Source organism: Ovis canadensis, chromosome 11 (genome assembly GCF_042477335.2).
Source record: "Ovis canadensis isolate MfBH-ARS-UI-01 breed Bighorn chromosome 11, ARS-UI_OviCan_v2, whole genome shotgun sequence".
Taxonomy (NCBI): domain Eukaryota; kingdom Metazoa; phylum Chordata; class Mammalia; order Artiodactyla; family Bovidae; genus Ovis; species Ovis canadensis.
In genome coordinates, this window is record NC_091255.1 from 868764 (window position 1) to 895679 (window position 26916).

At 50.9% G+C, this 26916-nt stretch overlaps 1 long non-coding RNA gene across 1 annotated transcript; it reads right to left on the reverse strand.

Annotated features, from left to right (window-relative positions):
• Positions 1 to 12073: 12073 nt before the first annotated feature.
• On the reverse strand, positions 12074 to 26566 carry LOC138447109 (uncharacterized). Its single transcript, XR_011259669.1, has 6 exons — positions 26408 to 26566; positions 24799 to 24905; positions 22969 to 23102; positions 20803 to 20923; positions 13976 to 14809; positions 12074 to 12735 (listed from the first exon to the last, which is right to left on the reverse strand). It is a non-coding gene; the product is annotated as an uncharacterized lncRNA (long non-coding RNA).
• Positions 26567 to 26916: the final 350 nt, after the last annotated feature.

Below are 26916 nucleotides of genomic sequence, written 5' to 3' on the forward strand. Positions count from 1 at the left end.
GGGTTACGGTTAGGGTTAGCATTAGTGTTGGGGTTACAGCTTAAAGTGAGCCCTAATAGGGCCCATAGTTCTTTATTAGCCTGCCCTGGCGGGCCGAGGCTTGAAGAGGGTTCGGGAGCCCTGCTGGAAGCAGCAAGCCTCTGTAGCATAGGGGTTAGGTGGGCCACTAGGCAGGTAGGCTATGGCCTGTAAATCAGGAGTTCAAGTCTCCAGTCTGACCTTTTCGCTTTTCAGGGGCAGGGGACTGCAAGAGCCAGGGCTTAGACCAGAAAATTTTTTTATTTTAGAGGTTTATTGTTAAGCTTAGGGTTAGGGTTCGGGCAACCCCCCCCCACTTGTTAGGGTTCGGGTTCAGGTTAGAATTCGGGGACCCCCCTCTTCTTAGAGTTCGGGTTTGGGTTAGGGTTCATGTCAGGGTCAGGGTTCGGGTTACGGTTAGGGTTGGCATTAACTCTAGGGTTACAGCTAAAGTGAGCGCTAATAGGGTCCATAGTTCTTTATTAGCCTGCAGTGGCGGGGTGAGGCTTGAAGAGCGCCTGGGAGCAAAACAAAACCCAGTAATCCTCTCTAGCGAAGCGGTTAGGCTGACAACCAGTTAAACATCCAACCTGGCTCTGTAGGTCAGGCATTCAAGTCCCAGTTTTGCCTCGTTTGCTTTTAGGGGGTGAGGGACAGCAAGGGGCGGGGCTTAGGCCAGAAAAGTTTATGTTTATGTTAGAGTTTTATTGTTAGGGTTAGGTTTAGGGTTCTGGCATCCCCCCAACTTGTTAGGGTTCAGGTTCAGAGTTCGGGTGCGGGGAATCCCCTCTCTACTTAGGGTTCGGGTTCAGGGTTCGTGTTTGTGGTTTGGGGTTCAGCGTTTGGGGTTAGGGGTTCGCGGTTCTAGTTTGAAGTTTGGGGTTCCGATTAGGGGTTCAAGGTTCAGCTTAGGGGTTTGGGGTTTGGGGTTCGGGTTAGGGGTTCGCGGTTTGGGTTTGGGGTTTGGGGTTCGGGTTAGGGGTTCGCGTTTCAGATTTGGGGATCAGGTTATGGGTTCTCAGTTCAGGTTCGGGGTTCGCAGTTCGGGTTTGGGGTTTGAGGTTCAGGTAAAGGGTTTGGGGTTCGCGGTTTGGGTTTGTGGTTTGAGGTTTGGGTTTGGGGTTTGGGGATCAGGTTAGGGGCTCTCGGATTGGGTTAGGGGTTCACAGTTCGGGTTTGGGTTTGAGGTTAGGGTGAAGGGTTTGGGGTTTGGGGTTCGCGGTTTGGGTTGGAGGTTTGGGATTCGGGTTAGGGGTTTTGGGTTTGGGATTCGGGTTATGGGTTTGGGTTTTGGGGTTCGCGGTTTGGGTTTGGGTTTGGGGTTCTGGTTAGGGGTTCGGGGTTCGGGTTTGGGGTTTGGAGTTCGAGGTTTGGGGTTCGCGTTTCAGGTTAGGGGTTGAGGGTTGGGGTTTGGGGTTCGCGGTTTGGGATAGGGGTTCGCGGATGTGGTTAGGGGTTAGGGATTTGGGGTTTGGAGTCTGGGATTTGGGTCAGGGGTTCGTGGTTTGGGGTTCCAGTTATGGGTTTGGGTTCAGGGTTGTGGGTTGGGGGTTTGGGGTTCGGTTTTTGGGTTTGCAGTTTGGGTTACGGATTAGGGGTTTGGGGTTTGGGTTTGGGGTTCGGGAATTGGGATTCGAGGATTGGGGTTGGGGGTTCCGATTAGAGGTTCAGTAAGTGAGATTTGTGGATCGGGGGTCAAGATTTGAGGTTTGGGGTTTGGGCTTCGGGGGTTTGGGTTCAGGGTTTGGGGATGGGGGTGTGAGGTGCAGTTTCGAGTTTTGCTGTTCAGGTTAGGAGTTAGGGGTTGGGAGTTCGGGGTTCGGCTTAGGGGTTTGGGGTGTGCGGTTTGGGGTTTGAGGTTTGGGGTTCCGGCTAGGGGTTTGGGGTTTGGGGTTCGGATCAGGGGTTTGGAGTTTGGGTTTGAGGGTTGGGTTTTGGGGTTTGGGTTTCGGGGTTTAGAATTCGGGTTAGGTGTTCGCAGTTTGGGTTAGGGGTTTGGGGTTTGGGTTGGGGGTGTGGGGTGTGGGGTACGGGTTAGGGGTTTGGGTTCAGGGTTTGGGGTTCACTTTATGGGTTTGCGTTTCCGGTAAGGCATTAGGGGTGTGCGGTCTGGGTGTGGGGTTCGTGTTAGCGGTTTGGGGTTGGGGGTTCGGGTTCCAGATTTGGGGTTCGGGGTTTGAGTTATGGATTCGGGGTTTGGGCTACATGGTTCGGGGTTTGTGGTATGGGGTTTGGGGGTCGGGGTTTGGGTTTGGGGCTCGGGTTAGGGGTTCGGGTACGAGTTAGGGGTTCACGGATCGGGTTAGGGGTTTGGGGTTCGGCCTTTGAGGTTCGGTTAAGGGGTTCGCTGTTCTGGTTAGGGGTTAGTGACAGGGGCTTCTGTTTTAGGGTAGGGGGTCGCAGTTCAGGTTATGGGTTAGGGGTTTGGTGTTTCGTTTTCGGGTTATGGTAAAGGGTTCAGGTAGGGGATTGGGTTAGGGGATTCGGGTTCAGGTTGGGAGTTCGGTGCTTGGGGTTAGAGATTTGGATTCGGGAAATGGGTTGGGGTTCATGGTATGGTGTTCGAGTTAGGGGTTTGGGGTTCGGAGTTTGGGGGTTCTTGTTCTGATTAGGGGCTTGGGGTTTGGGGTTCGGCTTCGGGGTTAGAGGTTTGCGGTTTGGGGTTGTGGTTTGGAGATTGGAGTTTGGGTTTGGGATTAAGGGGTAGGTGTTTTGGTTTGAGGTCGGGTTAGGGTTAAGGTATCAGGTTTCAGGTTCATTGTTTGGGGATTCGAGCTAGGCATTCAGTTTACAGGTTTGGGATATAGGGTTTTGAGGTCAGGGTGGAGTTCCGGGATTGGAGTCGCGATTAGGGGCTGCTGAGTGCCGCAGAGGCAAGGGCTCCAGCAGTAAAAGCAGGCTGCGAGAAGCTGGGAGACGCTACTGGCGCCTTTCTGGCCTTAGCTCCACTCCTGCCTTGCCTTTGCACCTAGGCCCCAGGCGTCCTTGGGAAGGGCTTAAGGGCCGGTGGCTTGCACACTGCCAAGGGCTCCAGTAGGAAGAGCTCTGTGCGAGGGAAGGGAAGGGCTAGTGCACGGCTCATCCAGCGGTTGCTGGGCTGCCCAGACTCATCGCCGCACGGAGTGCACCAGGCTCCCAGGGTCCCTGGCTGGGGTCTGCAGCCCCGCACACCCTGAGGCTGACTCCCTGGGCGCCCAGCAGCTGCCTCTCACACGTAGATTCCCTAGCGTTCTCCTCCCCAGCAGAGACGTGTGCAGCTGGTTGGGGCCTGCCCCTGCGTGCCTGGGATCCCGCCCACAGCCCCAGCTCAGGGCAAGTAGCCCCTGAGCCAAGACCTGCACGAGTCGCTGAGCGCCCCCACCTGGAAGCCGAGTGAACAGCTGGCGGGGAGGCGAGCCCCCTCGAGGGAAGAAGAGGCAGCCCAGCCTCCTTTGGCTCAAGCCCTACTTGGCTGGAGCCGAGTGCGCCTCCAGGACGGCAGATCTCCAGCTCTGCTCAGAGCCCCGATCTGGCAGAGTTGATGGCGCGAGGCTGCTCTGCCCTGGGCGAGCCTTGCCCAGACTTGCCTCGCTGCTAGGCTTCCTGCCCAGGAAGGAGCCGGCTGCGCGAGGCTGGGAGACGCCACCGGCTCCTTCCTGGCCTCAGCTCCGCTCCTGCCTCGCCTTTGCACCTAGGCCCCAGGCGTCCTTGGGGAGAGCTTAGGGGCCCGTGGCTAGGGCTCCAGCAGGAAGAGCTCTGTGCGAAGGAAGGGAAGGGTTAGTGCAGGGCTCCTCCAGCGGTTGCTTGGCCTCCCAGACTCAGCGCTGCACGGAGTGCACCAGGCTCCCATGGCCCCTGGCTGGGGTCTGCAGCCCCGCACACCCGGAGGCTGACTCCCTGGGCGCCCAGCAGCTGCCTCTCACACGTAGATTCCCTAGCGTTCTCCTCCCCAGCAGAGACGTGTGCAGCTGGTTGGGGCCTGCCCCTGCGTGGCTGGGCTCCCGCCCACAGCCCCAGCTCAGGGCAAGCAGCCCCTGAGCCAAGAACTGCAGGAGGCGCAGAGCGCCCCCACCTGGAAGCCGAGTGAACAGCTGGCGGGTAGGTGAGCCTCCTTGAGGGAAGAAGAGGCAGCCCAGCCTCGTTTGGCTCAAGCCCTACTTGGCTGGAGCCGAGTGCGCCTCCAGAACGGCAGAGCTCCAGCTCTGCTCAGAGCCCCGATCTGGCAGAGTTGCTGGCGCGAGGCTGCACTGCCCTGGGCGAGCCTTGCCCAGATTTGCCTCGCTGCAAGGCTTCCTGCCCAGAAGAAGCAGGCTGCGCGAGGCTGGGAGGCGCCACTGGCGCCTTCCTGGCCTCATTTCCGCTCCTACCTTGCCTTTGCACCTAGGCCCCAGGCGTCCTTAGGGAGGGCTTAGGAGCCGGTGGATTGCACACTGCCAAGGGTTCCAGCAGGGAGAGCTCTGTGAGAGGGAAGGAAAGGCAAGTGCAGGGCACCTCCAGCGGTTGCTTGGCCGCCCAGACTCAGCGCCGAACGGAGTGCAGCAGCCTCCCAGGGCCCCTGGCTGGGGTCTGCAGCCCCGCACACCCGGAGGCTGACTCCCGGGGAGTCCAGCAGCTGCCTCACACACGTAGCTTCCCTAGCGCTCTCCTCCCCAGCAGAGACGTGTGCAGCTGGTTGGGGCCTGCCCCTGCGTGGCTGGGCTCCCGCCCACAGCCCCAGTTCAGGGCAAGCAGCCCCTGAGCCAAGACTTGCACGAGTCGCTGAGCGCCCCCACCTGGAAGCCGAGTGAACAGCTGGCGGGGAGGCGAGCGCCCTCGAGGGAAGAAGAGGCAGCCCAGCGTCGTTTGTCTCAAGCCCTACTTGGCTGGAGCCGAGTGCGCCTCCAGGACGGCAAAGCTCCAGTTCTGCTGAGAGCACCGATCTGGCAGAGTTGCTGGCGCGAGGCTGCTCTACCCTGGGCAAGCCTTGCCCAGACTTGCCTCCCTGCTAGGCTTCCTGCCCAGGAAGGAGGCGGCTGAGCGAGGCTGGGAGACGCCACTGGCTCCTTCCTGGCCTCAGCTCCGCTCCTGCCTTGCCTTTGCACCTAGGCCCCAGGCGTCCTTGGGGAGGGCTTAGGGGCCGGTGGCTTGCACACTGCCAAGGGCTCCAGCAGGAAGAGCTCTGTGCCAGGGAAAGGAAGGGCTAGAGCAGGGCTCCTCCAGCGGTTGCTTGGCCGCCCAGACTCAACGCCGCACGGAGTGCACCAGGCTCCCAGGGCCCCTGGCTGGGGTCTGCAGCCCCGCACACCCGGAGGCTGACTCCCTGGGAGTCCAGCAGCTGCCTCACACACGTAGCTTCCCTAGCGCTCTCCTCCCCAGCAGAAACGTGTGCAGCTGGTTGGGGCCTGCCCCTGCGTGCCTGGGCTCCCTCCCACAGCCCCAGCTCAGGGCAAGCAGCCCCTGAGCCAAGACCTGCAGGAGGCGCAGAGCGCCCCCACCTGGAAGCCGAGTGAACAGCTGGCGGGGAGGCGAGCCCCCTCGAAGGAAGAAGAGGCAGCCCAGCCTCTTTTGGCTCAAGCCCTACTTGGCTGGAGCCGAGTGCGCCTCCAGGACGGCAGAGCTCCAGCTCTGCTCAGAGGCCCGATCTGGCAGAGTTGCTGGCGTGAGGCTGCTCTGCCCTGGGCGAGCCTTGCCCAGAATTGCCTCGCTGCTAGGCCTCCTGCCCAGGAAAGAGCCGGCTGCGCGAGGCTGGGAGACGCCACTGGCGCCTTCCTGGCCTCAGCTCCGCTCTTGCCTTGCCCTTGCACCTAGGCCCCAGGCGTCCATTGGGAGGGCTTAGGGGCCAGTGGCTTGCACACTGCCAAGGGCTCAAGCCGGAAGAGCTCTGTGCGAGGGAAGAGAAGGGCTAGTGCAGGGCTCCTCCAGCGGTTGCTTGGCCGCCCAGACTCAGCGCCGCACGGAGTGCACCAGGCTCCCAGGGCCCCTGGCTGGGGTCTGCAGCCCCGCCCACATGGTGGCTGACTCCCTGGGCGCCCAGCAGCTGACTCACACACGTAGCTTCCCTAGCGCTCTCCTCCCCAGCAGAGACGTGTGCAGCTGGTTGGGGCCTGCCCCTGCGTGCCTGGGCTCCCGCCCACAGCCCCAGCTCAGGGCAAGCAGCCCCTGAGCCAAGACCTGCAGGAGGCGCAGAGCGCCCCCACCTGGAAGCCGAGTGAACAGCTGGCGGGGAGGCGAGCCTCCTCGAGGGAAGAAGAGGCAGCCCAGCCTCGTTTGGCTCAAGCCCTACTTGGCTGGAGCCGAGTGCGCTTCCAGGACGGCAGAGCTCCAGCTCTGCTCAGAGGCCCGATCTGGCAGAGTTGCTGGCGCGAGGCTGCGCTTCCCATGGGGAGCCTTGCCCAGACTTGCCTCGCTGCTAGGCTTCCTGCCCAGGAAGGAGCCGGCTGCGCGAGGCCTGGAGACGCCACTGGCGTCTTCCTGGCCTCAGCTCCCCTCCTTCCTTGCCTTTGCACCTAGGCCCCAGGCGTCCTTTGGGAGGGCTTAGGGGCCGGTGGCTTGCACACTGCCAAGGGCTCCAGCAGGAAGAACTCTGTGCGAAGGAAAGGAAGGGCTAGTGCCGGGCTCCTCCAGCGGTTACTTGGCCGCCCAGACTCAGCGCCACACGGAGTGCACCAGGCTCCCAGGGCCCCTGGCTGGGGTCTGCAGCCCCGCACACCCGGACGCTGACTCCCTGGGCGCCCAGCAGCTGCCTCACACACGTAGCTTCCCTAGCGCTCTGCTCCCCAGCAGAGACGTGTGCAGCTGGTTGGGGCCTGCACCTGCGTGCCTGGGCACCCGCCCACAGCCCCAGCTTAGGGCAAGCAGCCCCTGAGCCAAGACCTGCAGGAGGCGCAGAGCGCCCCCACCTGGAAGCCGAGTGAACAGCTGGCGGGGAGGCGAGCCTCCTCGAGGGAAGAAGAGGCAGCCCAGCCTCGTTTGGCTCAATCACTACTTGGCTGGAACCGAGTGCGCCTCCAGGACGGCAGAGCTCCAGCTCTGCTCAGAGGCCCGATCTGGCAGAGTTGCTGGCGCGAGGCTGCTCTGCCCTGGGCGAGCCTTGCCCAGACTTGCCTCGCTGCTAGGCTTCCTGCCCAGGAAGGAGCCGGCTGCTCGAGGCTGGGAGACGCCACTGGCGCCTTCCTGGCCTCCTAGGCCCCAGGCGTCCTTTGGGAGCGCTTAGGGGCCGGTGGCTTGCACACCGCCAAGGGCTCCAGTAGGAAGAGCTCTGTGCGAGGGAAGGGAAGGGCTAGTGCAGGGCTCATCCAGCGGTTGCTGGGCTGCCCAGACTCTTCGCCGCACGGAGTGCAAAAGGCTCCCAAGGTCCCTGGCAGGGGTCTGCAGCCCCGCACACCCGGAGGCTGACTCCGTGGGCACCCAGCAGCTGACTCACACACGTAGCTTCCCTAGCGCTCTCCTCCCCAGCAGAGACGTGTGCAGCTGGTTGGGGCCTGCCCCTCCGTGGCTGGGCTCCCGCCCACAGCCCCAGTTCAGGGCAAGCAGCCCCTGAGCCAAGACTTGCACGAGTCGCTGAGCGCCCCCACCTGGAAGCCGAGTGAACAGCTGGCAGGGAGGCGAGCGCCCTCGAGGGAAGAAGAGGCAGCCCAGCGTCGTTTGTCTCAAGCCCTACTTGGCTGGAGCCGAGTGCGCCTCCAGGACGGCAAAGCTCGAGCTCTGCTGAGAGCACCGATCTGGCAGAGTTGCTGGCGCGAGGCTGCTCTACCCTGGGCAAGCCTTGCCCAGACTTGCCTCGCTGCTAGGCTTCCTGCCCAGGAAGGAGCCGGCTGAGCGAGGCTGGGAGACGGCACTGGCTCCTTCCTGGCCTCAGCTCCGCTCCTGCCTTGCCTTTGCACCTAGGCCCCAGGCTTCCTTGGGGAAGGCTTAGGGGCCGGTGGCTTGCACACTGCCAAGGGCTCCAGCAGGAAGAGCTCTGTGCCAGGGAAAGGAAGGGCTAGAGCAGGGCTCCTCCAGCGGTTGCTTGGCCGCCCAGACTCAACGCCGCACGGAGTGCACCAGGCTCCCAGGGCCCCTGGCTGGGGTCTGCAGCCCCGCACACCCGGAGGCTGATTCCCTGGGAGTCCAGCAGCTGCCTCACACACGTAGCTTCCCTAGCGCTCTCCTCCCCAGCAGAAACGTGTGCAGCTGGTTGGGGCCTGCCCCTGCGTGCCTGGGCTCCCGCCCACAGCCCCAGCTCAGGGCAAGCAGCCCCTGAGCCAAGACCTGCAGGAGGCGCAGAGCGCCCCCACCTGGAAGCCGAGTGAACAGCTGGCGGGGAGCCGAGCCTCCTCGAGGGAAGAAGAGGCAGCCCAGCCTCGTTTGGCTCAAGCCCTACTTGGCTGGAGCCGAGTGCGCCTCCAGGACGGCAGAGCTCCAGCTCTGCTCAGAGGCCCGATCTGGCAGAGTTGCTGGCGCGAGGCTGCTCTGCCCTCGGCGAGCCTTGCCCAGACTTGCCTCGCTGCTAGGCTTCCTGCCCAGGAAGGAGCCGGCTGCGCGAGGCTGGGAGACGCCACTGGCGCCTTCCTGGCCTCAGCTCCGCTCCTGCCTTGCCCTTGCACCTAGGCCCCAGGCGTCCATTGGGAGGGCTTAGGGGCCAGTGGCTTGCACACTGCCACGGGCTCAAGCCGGAAGAGCTCTGTGCGAGGGAAGAGAAGGGCTAGTGCAGGGCTCCTCCAGCGGTTGCTTGGCCGCCCAGACTCAGCGCCGCACGGAGTGCACCAGGCTCCCAGGGCCCCTGGCTGGGGTCTGCAGCCCCGCACACCCGGAGGCTGACTCCCTGGGCACCCAGCAGCTGACTCACACACGTAGCTTCCCTAGCGCTCTCCTCCCCAGCAGAGACGTGTGCAGCTGGTTGGGGCCTGCCCCTGCGTGCCTGGGCTCCCGCCCACAGCCCCAGCTCAGGGCAAGCAGCCCCTGAGCCAAGACCTGCAGGAGGCGCAGAGCGCCCCCACCTGGAATCCGAGTGAACAGCTGGCGGGGAGGCGAGCCTCCTCGAGGGAAGAAGAGGCAGCCCAGCCTCGTTTGGCTCAAGCCCTACTTGGCTGGAGCCGATTGCGCCTCCAGGACGGCAGAGCTCCAGCTCTGCTCAGAGGCCCGATCTGGCAGAGTTGCTGGCGCGAGGCTGCGCTTCCCATGGCGAGCCTTGCCCAGACTTGCCTCGCTGCTAGGCTTCCTGCCCAGGAAGGAGCCGGCTGCGCGAGGCTGGGAGACGCCACTGGCGCCTTTCTGGCCTCAGCTCCGCTCCTGCCTTGCCTTTGCACCTAGGCCCCAGGCGTCCATTGGGAGGGCTTAGGGGCCGGTGGCTTGCACACTGCCAAGGGCTCCAGCAGGAAGAGCTCTGTGCGAAGGAAGGGAAGGGCTAGTGCAGGGCTCCTCCAGCGGTTGCTGGGCTGCCCAGACTCAGCGCCGCACGGAGTGCAAAAGGCTCCCAGGGTCCCTGGCTGGGGTCTGCTGCCCCGCACACCCCGAGGCTGACTCCCTGGCCCCCAGCAGCTGCCTCACACACGTAGCTTCCCTAGCGCTCTCCTCCCCAGGCGAGACGTGTGCAGCTGGTTGGGGCCTGCCCCTGCGTGCCTGGGCTCCCGCCCACAGCCCCAGCTCAGGGCAAGCAGCCCCTGAGCCAAGAGCTGCAGGAGGCTCAGAGCGCCGCCACCTGGTAGCTGAGTGAAGAGCTGGCGGGGAGGCGAGCCTCCTCGAGGGAAGAAGAGGCCGTCCAGCCTCCTTTGATTCAAGCCCTACTTGGCTGGAGCCGAGTGTGCCTCCAGGACGGCAGGGCTCCAGCTCTGCTCAGAGGCCCGATCTGGCAGAGTTGCTGGCGCGAGGCTGCTCTGCCCTGGGCGAGCCTTGCCCAGACTTACCTCACTGCTAGGCTTCCTGCCCAGGAAGGAGCCGGCTGCGTGAGCCTGGGAGACGCCACTGGCGCCTTCCTGACCTCAGCTCCGCATCTGCCTTGCCTTTGAACCTAGACCCCAGGCGTCCGTGGGTAATGCTTAGGGGCCGGTGGCTTGCATACTGCCAAGAGCTCAGGCAGGGCGAGCTCTGTGAGAGGGAAGGGAAGGGCAAGTGCAGGGATCCTCCAGCGGTTGCTTGGTCGCCGAGACTCAGCGCCGCACGAAGAAACGCACCTCCCAGGGCCACTGGCTGGGGTCTCCATCCCGGCATACCTGGAGGCTGACTCCGTGGGTGCCGATCAGCTGCCTCTCACATGTCGTTCCCTTGCGCTCTCTTCCCCAGCAGAGAAGTGTGCAGCAGTTTGGGGTATGCCCCTGCGTGTCTTGACTCCCGCCCACAGCCCCAGCTCAGGGCAAGCAGCCCCTGAGCCAAGACCTGCAGGAGGCACAGAGCTTCCGCGCCTGGAAGCCGAAGGAAGAGCATTCAAGGTGGCAAGCCTCCTCGAGGTAAGAAGAGGCAGCCCAGCCACGTGCGGCTCAAGCCCTGCTTGGCTGGATCTGAGCGCGCCTCCAGTATGGCAGATCTCCAGCTCTGCTCAGAGGCCCGATCTGGCAGAGTTCCTGGTCTGAGGCTGCTCTGCCCTGGCCGAGCCTTGCCCTGACTTGCCTGGCTGCTAGGCTTCCTGCCATGGAAGGAGCAGGCTCCTTGAGCCTGGGAGATGCCACTGTCGCCTTCCTGGCCTCAGCTCTGCTCCTGCCTTGCCTTTGCACCAGGCGTCCTTGGGGATGGCTTAGGGGCCGGTGGGTTGCACACTGCCAAGGGCTCCAGCAGGGAGAGCTCTGTCAGAGGCAAGGGAAGGGCAAGTGCAGGTCTCCTCCAGCGGTTGCTTGACAGCCCAGACTCAGCGCCGCACGGTGAGCACCAGGCTCCTTGGACCCCTGGCGGGGCTCTGGAGCCCCGCACACCTCGAGTCTGACTCCGTGGGCGCCCAGTAGCTGCCTCACACACGTAGGTTCCCTAGCGCTCTCCTCTCCAGCAGAGACGTGTGCAGGTGGTTGGGTCCTGCACCTGTGTGTCTGGGCTCCTGCCCACAGCCCCAGCTCAGGGGAAGCAGCCCCTGATCCTAGACCGTAAGGAGGGGCAGGGAGCCGGCGCCTGGAAGCCGAGTGAACAGCATGCGGGAATCGAGCTTCCTAGGGGGAAGACGAAGCAGCCCAGCCGCCTTAGGCTGCAAGCCCTGCTTGGGCGGAGTCGAGTGCGCCTCCAGGATGGCAGAGCTCCAGCTCTGCTCAGAGGCCCGATCTGGCAGAGTTCCTGGTGCGAGGCTGCTCTGCCCTGGGCGAACCTTGCCCAGACTTGCCTCGCTGCTAGGCTTCCTACCCAGGAAGGAGCAGCCTTTGCAAAGTTGGGAGACGCCACTGGCGCCTTCCTGGCCTCAGCTCCACTCCTGTATTGCCTTTGCACCTAGGCCCCAGGCGTCCTTTGGGAGGCCTTAGGGGCCGGTGGGTTCCACACTGCCAAGGGCTCCCATAGTGAGAGGTCTGTTCAAGGGAAGGGATGGGTATATTTGGAGTACAATCCTGTATCAGATGTGAGGCCCACACCTTCACCCTGAACGCTCACTCTGAACCCTCACCCCGAACCCTTACCCTCACCCACGCCCTCACCCTGAACCCTCACCCTCACCCTCTCCCTGAACCCTCACCCTCACCCTCTCCCTGAATCCTCACCCTCATCCTGAATCCTAACCCTCACCCTGAATCCTTACCCTCACCCTCATCCTGAACCCTCACACCTCACCCCTCACCCTAACAAGTTTGGAGGGCTGTTCCACGAACTCTAACCTTTACCCTACCCTAACCGGACCCCCATCCACATCCTAACCCTAACCCACATCATAGTCACGCCCTCAGCCCTATACTTACCCTTGAAGTACCTACCCGCATCTTCTTCATTTTTGACACTTCCCATGCATAACAAAAGACGAGGTTGTAAGGTTTCAAACATGGATCCAAGACCCATTATCCACATAAAAGGGATATAAATACTATGATCACATCATTTAAATCTCTTGCATCACCAAAATACCTCTCCACCACTTATCCAGTCGCCATTGATGGATCACATCTATCTCATACATTTTATAACTTAGCAATCAAATACGCACCAGGACTCTGGGTAATTATAGAGACAAGATTTATTTATACCATAAATATTTCAACAAATTCCACTTTCTACGATGAGTTCAATCTTCACAAAAGTAGGATGAACAGCACCTGTTTCCACTAGGATCCATAGAGCGTGAAAATCTTAATGATGACCACCAGAAAGGTCAGCACGGTTGATATCACAGATTTTTCAGTGTTCCAATACAAGTTCTACCCAAATCCATAAAGAAAGACATACGCATAGGAAACTACAAATTGAAAGCAAGTCTATTGAGATAAATATTGGACATCAATTGTATGAATCTTTAAGGCATAACTGCAGACATTCTTCAGACATTCTTCAAATTCATAGAATGACAACAAAGTATGGCTACGTACAATCCATTCGGTTTTATGAACCACTCATGAATAACCTCACAAGCCATTTGAAACCAGATGACAATTTCAAATAGCTTTGATCTACAAACAAGGCTGTGAGACAGAAAGTTAAAATCGAAATACATGAAGTAAATCCTCAATAGATATGAAAACATCCCATGGTAGTGAAGTCAATTAGCATTAGTTATTAGGGCTTTCATGCACAGACTCATCTCTGATCGATGTGATCCCAATTCATATTTGGCAAAAAATACGAAAGCTGATCTTAACAGTCATATTATTTTTCTTTGTACCCCTAAAAAGAAAAATGAACATGAAAAACTAAATTAAGCTTGGAGGCTCACATTTCCCAATCGGTATACAAAGCAACAGCATGTCAAACTTTCTAATTCACATATGCATTTAAATGAAATTGGATGAAATACCCCTAAATAAACACATACTTCTATGCCCAATGTTTCACAAGGCAGAAAACGCTCAATGAATGAAACTGAGAGGGTAACAGCCAGGAAGGCCAGGGGTCTCCAAAGGGAGGAAATGGGGTGCAAGTGTCAGACAGTTGTTATCTGTCACTTCCGAGGCAGGAGGAAACAAGCTGTTATCTTTTTTCCCCTTCTTGATACAAATTTAAACAGAGATTTTCTCTTACAATTCTGTGTTGCTATAATGACACCTGGTTCCGCCTGAACTTCACTTTTCTCATACTTTGAGCTGACCAAGGCATTTTTCTCATGGAAAGGTTTGCCTTAAGCTATGTGAATGTACTATGTATTTACCCTAGACTCTATCTTCAAGTAGGTTCTGCCTAAAGGCTCAGAACTGACTTGACAAACCAATATGCTTTACTCATACATGGCTCTCCTGATCTATGTGAATGAAGCTATCCATTTGCTCATATCAATCGTTTTATGGCCCAGGATGACTCACCTGGTGCCACGGTCATCTCCATATATCTTGTGGGTGAGGGGTCTGCTGCCATTCCTTTCTCTAATGAGTAGACTGCTAGTAGCTAGATAACATCCAGCCAAAGATGAGTAGGGGGGCACTCTTTCTGCCCCCTTCTGATGTCTATGTCAGAAGCTTTCTCTCTTTTATACTTTAATAAAACGTTGGGACACAAAAGCTCTGACTGATCAACCCTCATCACTGGCCCCGGGTTGAATTCTTCCTCTAAGGAGCCCAAGAATTCAAGCATCTTTCATGGTTAGACAACAACCTTTCCAAACAATGGTCTTTTCAAAAAAAAAAAAATGATGATAAGTGATGAGTATGCATATGTCTACGAATGAAATGGGACCTATATGTCAAACCACATAAAAATATATCTTCCCTCAACATACATATAACACAACCAGGCCTTCACATGCATCGATTCTCCAACTATCAAGTCATACAAATATGGATGTAAAATATCACAATACATTCCAAAGTTTAAAAGTGATGGATATTGACTTTCGCCCGCTGGTGCTTCTTTTTATGTCATCTCCATTATATTAGCTATGACAACGAATCATGTGCTGTGCGAAGTCACTTACATTGTGTCCAACTCCTTGGGATCATATGGACTAGGCCCCACCAGGCTCCTCTCTCCATGAGATTCTCTAGGCAAAGATACTGGAGGGGGTTGCCATGCTCTCCCTCAGGAGATCTTCCTGCCCCAGGGATGGAATCCATACCTCCCATGTCTCCTGCATGGGTATGTTCTGCATGTTCTTTACCACTAGAACCACCTGGGAAGCCCCAAGACACATGAACATCAGTGGATTTGGGGATCCACGGGGCATATACAGAACCATTCCTCCAACAAAACTGAAGAATGACTTTAAAATCTCAAACAAAACATGAGTATATGTGTTCACAAACTTCATGGAGCAAGGGTTTCTTCGATCTGAAAACTGGCATCGATGAAGGACTGTGTGAAGAATACTTCAAAGTCTATTTGGCAAACACAGCCTACGTTGGCTATATTTAGTCCTCAGTTGAATGGAATGTCATGAGTACTGGTCATTTCAAATAAGTAGCCTATGACGCTGTTTACACTTATTGGGACGCGTGGTATACCACATTCACACATTTCAGTAGCATTGGTGCAAAAACGATACATTTCTCAGGGGAAGCTTCTACATGGACTCCTGGGATCAGAGCTCTAACTCATACACACATACTTTTCCTTTTAAAATGATCCTGCATGATAAGCAAACAAAACACTGGATGAACACCTAGACGGTGAGCTCTGTACTAAATGATTTTAAAGCCAGTAGATGGAATGAGCTGATGAGGAAGACTACAAACGAGTCATCTTCTTCAACTTGGTCAAACCGCTCATAGTCATACAAGTGAATGAAAAGTTGAGCCTGTTGTCATTAAATCTGTTTAAAAGAAATAGAATAATAAAACAAATTAGTAACTCTTATTTTCTTAATAAACATTGTATTATTTCTGCACAGCTTTGTTACTGGCATGAATAGAATATCTACAATAATAACTTGTCACAGTGAAATGGATTCACATTCGATATCGATTCACATCTATAATTGATGCCATAGCTGTTTGATACTATTGCTTGAATGAATGCAACTTATGTGACTTCACAAACTACAAACACGACTAACATAATAGGTATTAAAAAACCTTGAGTGACATGAGCGTGAAGACTTAGTAGAGTTGCTCTCAAGAATAATGATACTATTATTCGCTCTAGCCATAGTACTGGAATCTGTACATTAACACCCCTGCAAAACAAAAGGAAAGGATAGAATAATAATAAAGGAACTTCATAACTATATTCCTACTGTAAACATTCAACACTATGTTTTCTTTTAAACTGACTTTCATATTTGGTCTACTGTAACCTCTTCTGTGTTCATTTTATGCTAAACTTATTGCTAACAGTAAAATTACCATACGAGCTCTAATTAATTTTTTTTTTTACTTGCAAAGCTACTGATAGAACCAAAGGCCAATATCTACATCAAACAGGAGAAACGGAATGGAAACTGTAAACAATTTTATGGAAGAACATTTCCGTGCTCCTATTCAGTCAAATGGGCATTCAAAAGGATGTGATTTTTCTGAAAGTTTATTTCAGAAACTTGGAATTGGATGACTGCAAACAATAAAACTAACAATATATTGATACATAATATTAATAATATACAGTGGGTCATTCTTTTTTTATTCTGCCACAGCTAACAGACAGAAAGTCAGTTGTCATAACTACTACTAACATAAGACCCTCACCGATAAGTGAAGATATATAGGAAAATCCATAATAGCTCTAAAAACCATCAAAGATAAAATGGTAATTAAAAAATACACTGACAGTTTAGCTGGTATAAGAAACAGGATGATTATGAAAGCAAAGCCAACAATCATGGATAGGCCATGGAAGCCCGTGGCTGTCACCAGTGTTGACTTATATCCTTCATCTGAGGTTGTTAAAAGCGCTTGGTAAAATCCAGAGGTTTGCAGCAGTGGTAACCTCCTGAACAGACTGAAATAAAAAGGGTTTCCAGAATATCCTGATGATTTCCATCTACTAGGCTGTGATGAGCTCAAGCAATGCATACTCCAGAGGACAGAAGACAGACAGGTTGGGAACACGTCTACTGCACTTACGGAGAAAGGGAATGTTGCTGCTCAGCCTAGTACAAGTGTAGAAGCAACACCTTGGTGATTCGACCTTTAAAGACTCGATACATATGAGAACGACTGGTATGAATAAACCTTCAGAAGTGCTTTCTCAGACCTCCTCCCATCATAAGCACAAGCATAATGAAAACACTGAGTTTTCATGGTCTCACCCAAAATAAGACTCACTTATGGCTTTGCTTTGAGAATAGTTGAACTACTCATTGTTCAAGAGAAATGATCCTTTCTTCTCTGAAGATTTGTGAATCATTCACAGGGTGTGGTGAATAAACTACTTAAGGGTCTAATACATAAAAATGCAATAGGCTAAGCACAGAGATGTTTTTCTCCCTTTCTCAAAGGATGGAATGGAACATTTTGTATTTGCACTGATTTTATGTCTTGACTTCATGTACAATTATATACTGATTTTTTTAGTTGACATACAATAGGACTAAAAATATTGATATAATACTGATAACTCATGTTGGTATGTGTGGTTGTCACATAGGATTCACAGGAGATTTAAATTCACAGTTGTCAACGTAAAGGATGAATGCTATTTAGCTTCTTCGTGAATCTAGACCACGAATGAAGAGTTTTCCTCAACATATTTCACTGAGAGAAATACAAGGATGATAGGCATAATACTATGCTTCGACTCATGGATATCTAAGCATTGCTCACAATACAGATCTGATTTTCAACATCAGGGTTCTTTCAGTGTCCTTGAACAGCATTTGTTTTTCTGTATACAGAAGAAAAAACTCATGAGTATCAAACTGGTTCACATAAAACATGTGTATGAATTGTTATCTTCCTGAACCAGGGATCAAACCCACATCACTTCCCCCTCCTGCACTGGTAGGCAGATTTTTTATTTATCAACTGTGCCACCTAGGAATCGACATACATTTCAAGGACCACTGCCATCAGCTTCTACTGTTCATGACCAAAGTAGGAGAAACAACATTGGAAGAAGTACTCATAAGGGTACTCATAGGAAGTACTCATAAGTCAAGGAACTGTTATACTGGGTACTCTCGTTGTTACTGGGACAAGTCAGTTCCTCCGATGATGATGGGTATAACTGAAAAATTATTACAAATGCATGGGCTGCGATGTCTACGTGATAAATGTGTTCCTCTTATACTATTGCTTCAGGGATGCCTACTTCAGCATGAAGGAATGCACTTCAAGGGATGCCCGCTATTCCAGCTCAAGCAACAGATAGTGAAGTGCAGATCATTGTCCTTTGTTGAAAATAATCAGCACTTTGTCAACATAGGGAACATGCCAGAGGAACCCTTGGGATGGAACTCTAAAAACAGGTTGGGCCCTCTTTTTGCCAAGCCCTGCGATAAAATACAAATCAGAAAAAGAAAAATAGCATCGGTTTTGTCAGGACTTCCTCATCTTTTCTTTCTTGGTAGCAGGAAGCAGACATTGAGGCCAGAGGACTGCAGGATTTCATTGTGAACTAACGTTGGGTGGGGTGGAAGCTCATCACTCTAGTAAGAATGTGGTTCAAAAAAATGGAATTTCATTCACTTCATGGACATAGAGTTCTATAATCCTTCATTAAGGAATTCAATAAGCTATATTTCCTTACACCTTCACAATCTCTTGGTTTACGAGAACATCAATTGCTAGTCCAGCACTTATACAATGAGTGTTACAGGTAGTATGAATGTATAAATGATGATGAGCAATGACAGGAAGTTTATTTAATCTCTGTTTGAATTCTTGATTTTTTATATAATTTTTTATAATATCCTTACAGATGTGAATATTTTACTGACATGTATAAATACACGTTGAGTAGTGCTATGATAACTCATAGTGTTGGCACAATAAATATCATGGTTACTATGTGCTTTTCATATATTCCTTTTGAGATTCTCTTCCATTATACATTATCATAAGATATTTAATAGTTTCCTAAACTGTACAGTAGGTCCTTGTGGCTTCTTTTATATATAGTAATGTACTTGTTAATAATTCAAACAAAAACTGGTACACAAATACTCATAGTGACATTCACAATAGCTCAAAGGTAGAACTCATTCAAGTGTCCGTTGGTGGGAGACTGAATATGCAACACAAGGTATATTCAGAAGCTTGAACGGTATTCCACCATACGAAAAAGTACATTAAATGGTGCTGCCACTCTGCAAGACATTACAGAAATGGCTCCAAAACAAACACATGGAATAAATACATAGTTCGATTCCAATTCAAGCTATGTACCCAAAAGGATTGGGAAAGGGGGCTGAAAAAATGGATACTTCTTCCGTCATACTCACAACAGCATGATTCACACTGGCAAACAAACAGAAGTGATCTAAGTGTCCATGGCAGCCAATTCCATAAACAAACTGTGGTATACACACAATGGAATCTGATTCGGCCCTTCAAAGTCAGTAATTCTGACAATGCGACAATGTGGACAAACCTTATGGTCATTAGATCATGTGAAATAAACCAGACCAAGAAAAGACAAACGTTCTGTGATTCCACTCATATGAGATATCCAAACAAGTCAAATCTGTCAGAAATAGCAGAGAGTGATTCCGACCGATCGAAAAGAGTTCATGTTTCATGGACCTCAGTTTCCCTTGGAAAAACTGACTTCCCGTGATATCTCCAAAACCAATTAGACAAATAATTGGAAGCTATATCCAGTCAAATGAATGTAGACATAATGTTATATACAGTGTACACCAAACTCACTCAAACTTCTTAACAGACAAAAGGCAAAACTGTATCTATGGTACCTCAGCTTAGCTTAAAACTGTATCTACAGTACCTCACTTCTGCTTATAAAATTTAACAACAACAACAACAACACACTAAAGTCTATCCAAAAAAGGATATAAAACATATATAACATTAACTTTAAAGAATTAGACATTTAAACTGTGAAAAACCTTATTCACAAAACTTAAACACAAGCCACAGGAAAATATATTTATAAAATACATATCTGATAAAGGATTGTACTCCAAATATACCAAAAAATCTAGAACAATCTCATAAAAAATGTATACACCTAAACACCTGTCCTACAAAAATATAAAGATAGTAAATAAGCCTATCAAAAAGACTCAAAATCACATATCATTAGGAAATTACAAACTAAAATAACAGTGAGGTAGCACTGCACACCTATTAGATCCAGTAAACTCAAAAAAAAAAACGGGGGTAGGGCACAACTTCTCCGGTGGCTCAGTGGTAAAGAATCTGCCTGACAATGCAAGACACTCTAGTTTGATCCCTTACCCCAGAAGATCCCACATGCCACAGAGAAACATAGCTGGATTTTTCCACAGCTAAACAAAGCTCACCTGTGACCTGAATACTATATGGCTAGCACTTACTAAACAGCTTTGAAAACGTCCAGACAAAAAGTATCACATGATTATATACAACAGCTCTACTTGTAATAACTAAAAACTTTCAAATATCAGGATGTCTTCAGTAGATGACAGTGTAAACAAATGGGGATACATCCAAAGTGAAGGGGAGCAAATGCTACCACAAAATATACCACCTCAGCATGATAATTAGTGGGACCCAATTAACTTTTTTTTTTAGAGGACACATGATCATCTCTGAAACCCAAGTTCAAGACAGCTCTTCTGTGAGTCACATTTACCAGAGAAATCTCATTTCAAAGGAATCCTCTCTATATGCCAGATAGAAGGATGAGACACAGTCTTTTGAAACTCTTTTTTCTTTTCTATCGATAGGGAAAGCTAAGCCGTAAATCTGCACAACAACCATACCCTTCCTTTCCTTTGGTTGTATCTGTAAAATATTTGTTTCTTTTTTAATTTGGCTGCGCCAGGTCAACCTTCATTGAGGTAAGCCAGATATTTAGCTACAACATGCAAATTCTCCTTGGTGGCATGGGAGATCTAGCTCTTGGATCAGGGAATGAACCTGGGCCTCCTTCTTTGGGAGTGTCCAGTCTCAGCCACTGGACCACCAGAAAGTGCCTGTTTTGTTTTCAGATGAAGATGGAATCTAAGGTGATATCTTGGGCCATTTCAGTCACTGACTCAGTTTCCTGAGTTTCTCCAAAGCACGCACAAGGTGCACATTATTAAACTGGTTTGCAAAACAAGAAAAGGTTGTCTGCTACAACATTGTATGCTTACAAATATCTAAATGGTAAATGGCATATTATTTATTTTTAATTACTATGGGGGGGGGGGGGAAAGAATGCAGGATTCATACATGTTACCACATGAATAAATATTAAAACCATCTTCAGTGAAAAAGAAATCCACATCGAAAAGGCCACCCAGAACCCTTATTCACCATGTCTGCTTTCAATCCATCAAGTTTGTCCAAATAACTGAAAATCTCAGTAACACTCTAAATAAAGAAAAAAGGATGAAGATGGAAACAAAAGATATATTCATACACTTGAACAATTGCTAAAAGTGGAAGTGGGGCAGTGGATTACATTATAATGTAGGTACCATATGATTTCCTGATTTTGGAGATTATGTGCTGGTTCTGCAGAAGGTACCCATTTTGGATAAAACACATAGAGTATTTTAGATGATGTGGCAAATGCTAGCACTTGTTCCCATTGCTAGGCATTTTCTGTACATTTTAAATGACTGGAAAGTATACTAGGTTTCAAAACAACCATGTCAATACCACAAAAGAAATTTAGCGCAGACAGGCAGGAAACTTTCTGATACAGGCCAAGACTTACCCAGATGAAGTTCAAGGGAAGCTGGGATGCTCACTGCCCGTGAAGGAGTCCACGTGGAATGAAGAAGTAGTGTGGGAAGTCTATTAGTAACCACCATGTCTTGGGTCCTCTGGATGACCTACTGCAGGAGAAACAGATCTTACAGATAAAATGTTCCCCATCACTTCACAAAAAGTTGTTAGACTACATTCAGTAAAGCTGAATCATTTTGGATTAATTTACAATCATAAAATACTACCCTTTACAGTCCAAAAATCACTTGCATTTCTATACACTAATAACAATCAGGAAAAAAATATTAAGAAAATTCCACTTAAATAAAACATCTAGCAACAAACTTAATCAAGAACATAAAAAACCAGTAGTCAGAAAACTAGAAGGCACTGATAAAGAAACCAAAGAAAATACAAACACACAGAAAATTATTCCACGCTCATGCACTGGAACAATGAGGAATTAAAAGGTCCATTCCAACCAAAGTCATCAACAAATACACGGACTGCAATCACAAAATAATATTCAATGGCATTTTTCACAGAAATAGAAATATTCCTAATATTAGGCTGCTACTGTTGAACAGGACCTTAAACGGCCAAAAAGACTCTGAGAAAGAGGAACACAGCTGGAGGCATCTTCCTATCCCTCTTCAAACTACATCACGGAGCTGTAGTGACCACCACAGTGAGGAACTGGCAGGAACACAGACACATGGACTCCAGGAGAGAATAGAGAGCCCAGAAACGAACCCACCTGTACATGGTCAGTTCCTGAAAATCAAACCAGGAACGAGCGAAGAGGAAAGGACAGTCTTCTCAAGAAACAGTGACAGGAAAATGGCCACCTACACGGAAGAACATCAGTGTTCATCCTCTACATCATCTAACGCAAATCTAACTGAAAACCCACCGCTTTGCACACGGAGCTCTTTCCCCCTGAGTCCTCTGAGATGGACCTCCAGTCAGCCCTCAGCTGGACACAGAAAACGTCTACTCCATCCTCATTTTTCGCTCTTGCAGCGCCTCCCTGCTGGTGGGCACTGAGGCAACCCTGCTCCTCTCAGCCTGGATGCAGCCCTGTTATCCAGAAGCCTGAGCCCTGATGGTCCTGAGGAGACAAAGCTCCCGCCAGCTGCTCACGGAGCAGAGTCTAAAGGCAAAGCGTCCTGCGCCCGCGGGTCAGAGGGGCCTTTGGCGCCCCCTGCGGGCCACAAGAGAAGAGCGGGCAGCCCGGTGCTCACAGACCTCAGAGGGCTCACCCAGAAGCAGCTCTGCTGTGAGCACTCAGACTGGAAGCCCAAACTGAAATGGAGCAGAATAGCTCCATGACCCTCCGCAAAACATGGCTAAGGAACAATCAGAGCCTGCATGGAATGCAGCCATAAAAAGGAACACATTTGAGTTTGTTCTAATAAAGGGGAGGGAAGTCAGTCAAAGAGAGAAAAACATGGAATCTAGAAGGATGGTACTGACGAGTCTGTTCACAGAGCAGCAATGGAGGTGCAGACATAGAGAACAGACTTACAGACGAGGGTGGGGAACAAGAGGGAGAGGGTGAGATGAATGGAGAGAGCAGCATGGATGCAGGTACACCTACATTTGTAAATAGACAACCAATGGGAATTTGCTGTATGATTCAGGGAACTCAAACTGGGGCTCAGTAGTAACCTGGAGAGGTGGGAATGCGTGCGAGGTGGGAGGGAGATTCAAGAGCAAGAGGACATAGGTACACCTATGGTTAATTCATGTGGATGTATGACAAATCAAACCAGTATTGTAAAGCAATGATCAATCAACTAAAAGAAATAACTTTAAAAAAATATGAACATAAACACAAACTTTGCAACAAGGTAACTCCATTTAAAAAACTATAGAATTTTAGAAAACTGCAAAAGTTCTACATGACCGTTGGTCTGGTGATCAGGTCTAACATACACAAAACAAGCCAACTTACCAAATTATGAATATAAATTATTTAAAACATTGCCTTTTATCATTTCATACATTTACCCTGTGGAGGACCTTACTCGAGAGAACCAAAAACAAACTGTTAAATGAACCACGGACCACCCACCCTGGCCAGGCAACAGAGAAAAGAAAACACTTGCAGGAATCATCTTACAACAGGAGGTCCTGGGAAGGAACAAGGAACGAACAAGCTACCACCAACCAGAATTCTGGAGAGGTCAGGAGATGGGAGGCTCCAGTTCAGAGGTCCTACCAACCTCCCAGGATCCACTTCGCTGGAATCCATCTCAGCTGAGTGATGCGTGTGCCCCCAAGAAGGATCCCAATTCAGAATGCCTGGCAAGAGACAAACCAGAAATGAGCCCGATGACCATAAAACCTGAGACTGTGAGCCACGTGACAGAGTGGTTCTCTCCGTTTCCCTCACCCTCCTGCCCTCCACCCTGGCAGCCCTTCCCAATAAAGCCTCTCGCTTGGACAGCACTCCTCTCCTCAGACAACTCATTGCCCAGTGTCAGACAAGAACTCACTCTCAAGCCCTGAAAGGGATCCCCCTTCCTTCATCAAAAGCAATATCCAGGAGAAAATATCTTCAAAACGCTATCTTGCAGAGAAGGAAATCAGAGAAGGCAATGGCAGCCCACTCCAGTACCATTGCCTGGAGAATCCCACGGACAGAGGAGCCTGGTAGGCTGCAACCCCGGGGTCACTAAGAGACGGACACGACTTCACTGAGTGGCTTCACTTTCACTTTTCACTTTCATGCACTGGAGAAGGACATGGCAACCCACTCCAGTGTTCTTGCCTGGAGAATCCCAGGGACAGAGGAGCCTGGTAGGCTGCTGTCTATGGGGTCGCGCAGAGTCAGGCACGACTGAAGCGACGCAGCAGCAGCAGCAGCAGCAGCAGCAGCAGCAGCAGCAGCAGCAGAGAAGGAAATGGCACCACCTGCAGTACTCTGGTCTCAGAAATCCCAGGGACAGAGGAGCTTGGTGGGCTACAGTCCAAAAGCAGGGCATTTCTGATGGGAGGAAACAGTCCTAGGGAAGCTGAGCTGCTCACCAAAGGCCCCAGAGCTTTGGATAGCACACCAGAGCTGGGGCTGAGGATTCCCAGCTGCCATGCCTCTTGATCCTGGCCTCTTTCACTAGATACATGTGTGGAAAACTAGTCTAAAATATGCCCTGGTGGTTCCATAGTAAAGAATCCACCCCCCGGTGCTGGAGATGCATGTGCGATCCCTAGGATGGGAAGATCCCACATCCTATGGAGCCCGTGTGCCACAACAGCCGAGCGAGCCTGTGCTCTAGATCCTGGAAGCCACGATGCCGAGTTCACATGCTGCAGCCACTGAAGCCCGTGAGCCTGTGCCCCTCAACAAGAGGAGACACTGCAGTGAGAAGCCTGCAAACCACTAGTTATGGCCCATGCTCACCAAAACTAGAGAAAAGCCCACACACAAAGAGGCAACACAGCCAACAATCAATAAAACTGTTTTCCTAAAACAATGCATATCTGACAAAGAAACTGTATTCGAATTGTCCAAGAACACTAGAGCAAACAAGCCCATTCATAATTGGTAGCGACTGAAATAGACACCTGGCCACTGAGGGTATACTGATAGTAAACTATCATACAAAAACATACTCAAGATACTGGTGCAATGCATGCAGAGCCCCCTTTGAAAGACAATCTGACAGTTTTTTTTTCAGTAACCACGTGGGACAAGCACTGAATTCTGTGTATGACAAGCGGTGGAAGCCAGGTATCTTACCATTGGAATGCAAAGTTACAGATAAACAAAAGGAAACGTTACAATGTCCATGTCGTGGTGGATCAGGTTGGAGACATCACAAATTACCTTTAACTGAATATGTTCAAAGGTGAGCTGGAATACATGGATATATATATATATATCCATGTATTGTCAGCTGAGCATATTGAGCTCCTACATGTATGTTTTAAATATCATTCTCTAATAAAAGGGAACAGGAAACATCTCCAATGGCCCGGTGGTAAAGAATCTGCCTACCGATGCAGGGAACACGGGTTCAATTCCTGTGTAGGAGATTCCACACGCCCAGGGGCAACGAAGCCCTTGAACAGCTCTTGAAGTTTGCATGCTCCAGAGCCCAAGTTCTGCAAACAGAGAAAGCACTGCAATGAGAAGCCATGGCACAGCAACTAGAGGGTAGCCTCTGCTCACTACAACTAGACAAACGAGCAATAAAGACCCAGCACAGTCAAAAATAATGTAATGTTTAAAAAAAGGACAGTTCTTTGAAGAAATGACTGAGACTAGGGGTGAGACTGTAAATATATGAGACAGGGTCATCTTAAATTATGAGAAATTAAAGAAACTAAAGACAACTATCAAGCTGTCCAAACTGATACAAATGAATGATGACACAGTGTTATCTGTATACACCAGCAAATAACAATCTGAAAAGGAATTTAAACAAACGATTCCCTTTCAGTCATGTCAACATTAATAAAAGACTTTGCTATGGACAGAATGAGGATAACAAGACTGGCACACTGGAAATGATACATGATTGCTGAAAAATACCCTAAAGACATGGACAGATATGCCATAGCGATGAAAAGGCTTCAGTTGGCAATACCATGGAATGCATCTTCAATCTGAAATGAAGATTCAATATGAATTTCAAAAGGCTGAAAGGTGGTTGCTAAACCACAAAAGATGCCAGCATTCTTGGACTCCAGAGGAGAATTCAATCCAGGGCAAGTGACGAAGCTTGATGGCTCAGAGGTTTTCTGTTAAAAAGTTTTATTAAAATATAAAAGAGATCGAGAGAGCTGCTGACGTAGACAGTAAAAGGGGGAAGAGTACCCCCTGCTAGTCTTTAGCCAGATGTTATAGAGCCACTAGCAGTCTGCTAATGAAAGAAAGACAATGTGTCAGAGAATGGCACCAGGCCCCTCACCCACAGCATGCATTGAGATAACATTGGCAGCAGATGAGTCATCCCAGGCCATAAAATGATGGACATGAATCTTGAAGAAAGGCAGATTTCCAAGCAAATATATAGTTTCATTCACATAGATTAAGAGAACAAGGTATGAGTAAAACATACTGGTTTGTCAAGTTTTTTCTGAGCCTTTAGGGGAAACTGACCTGAAGACAGAGCCTTGGGTAAATACATAGTACATTAGCATACCTTAAGACAAACATTTCCATAAGAAAAATGCATTGCTTAGTTCAAGGTTTGAGGAAAGTTAAATTCAGGTGGAGCCAGGAGTGGTCATGGCAACACAGAAATTTCTGAGAAACCTTTTAAATTTGTATCAAGATGGAGAAAAAAAAATGCAGCACTCTTTTGTCTCCTCCGGCCTCTTAAGAGAGAGAAAAAAACGTCTGACACTTGCAGTCTATTTTCTCTGTCTGGAGACCCCTGGCCTTCCTGCCTGTTATCCTCTCCAGGCCTGTAGGAAGCAATACACTAGGCTGCTTGGGAAAACCGCGCGGGTCTGAGCTTTATGCAAAGGGGTAAAGCAGTAAAACCCTTGGCCCCAAAGGCGAGGCTTTTCTGCGACCGCCATTTTAGTCGGCTCCGAGACTGCAAACAAAGAGGGCAGAATACATGGTTCCCTGCTCCGCCCAGTCCGAGTTCCCTTACCTGTGGCCCACAGCCCTGCGCTCTGCTCGCTGGATGCCAATCGACGGGGACCCAGGAGCCCACGAAACGAGCATTCCCAGCTGCAATGGCGAGCCCTGAGAGCCCTGGCCCCCGACGCGCCGCCATGTTCATCCCGCCCCAGACCCGCTCACGTGAGCCGCGCTCCTGACCAGCCGCCCAGGCTCGCCCCGCCCCCGACGCGCTCACGGTGCGCCCCACCCCCACGCCCCCTTCCAGGACAGGCCCGCGGGACCGCGACTGCCTCCAGGTGAAACACAAGGACAAGCAAATCCACCCCACCGAGACAATCCAAGCTTTTTCTCAGCTGATCTGTCTATGATTTAGGGATAAAACTATGACTATAGAAAGCAAAGATGACCTAGGACAGCCATGATAGTCTATAGAGCCAGACCCTGGCGGGCAGAGGCTTGAAGAGGGTCCGGGAGCTCTGTCAGAACAGCAAGCCTCTGTAGCGTAGCGGTTAGGTGCGCTGGTGAGCAGGCAGACGA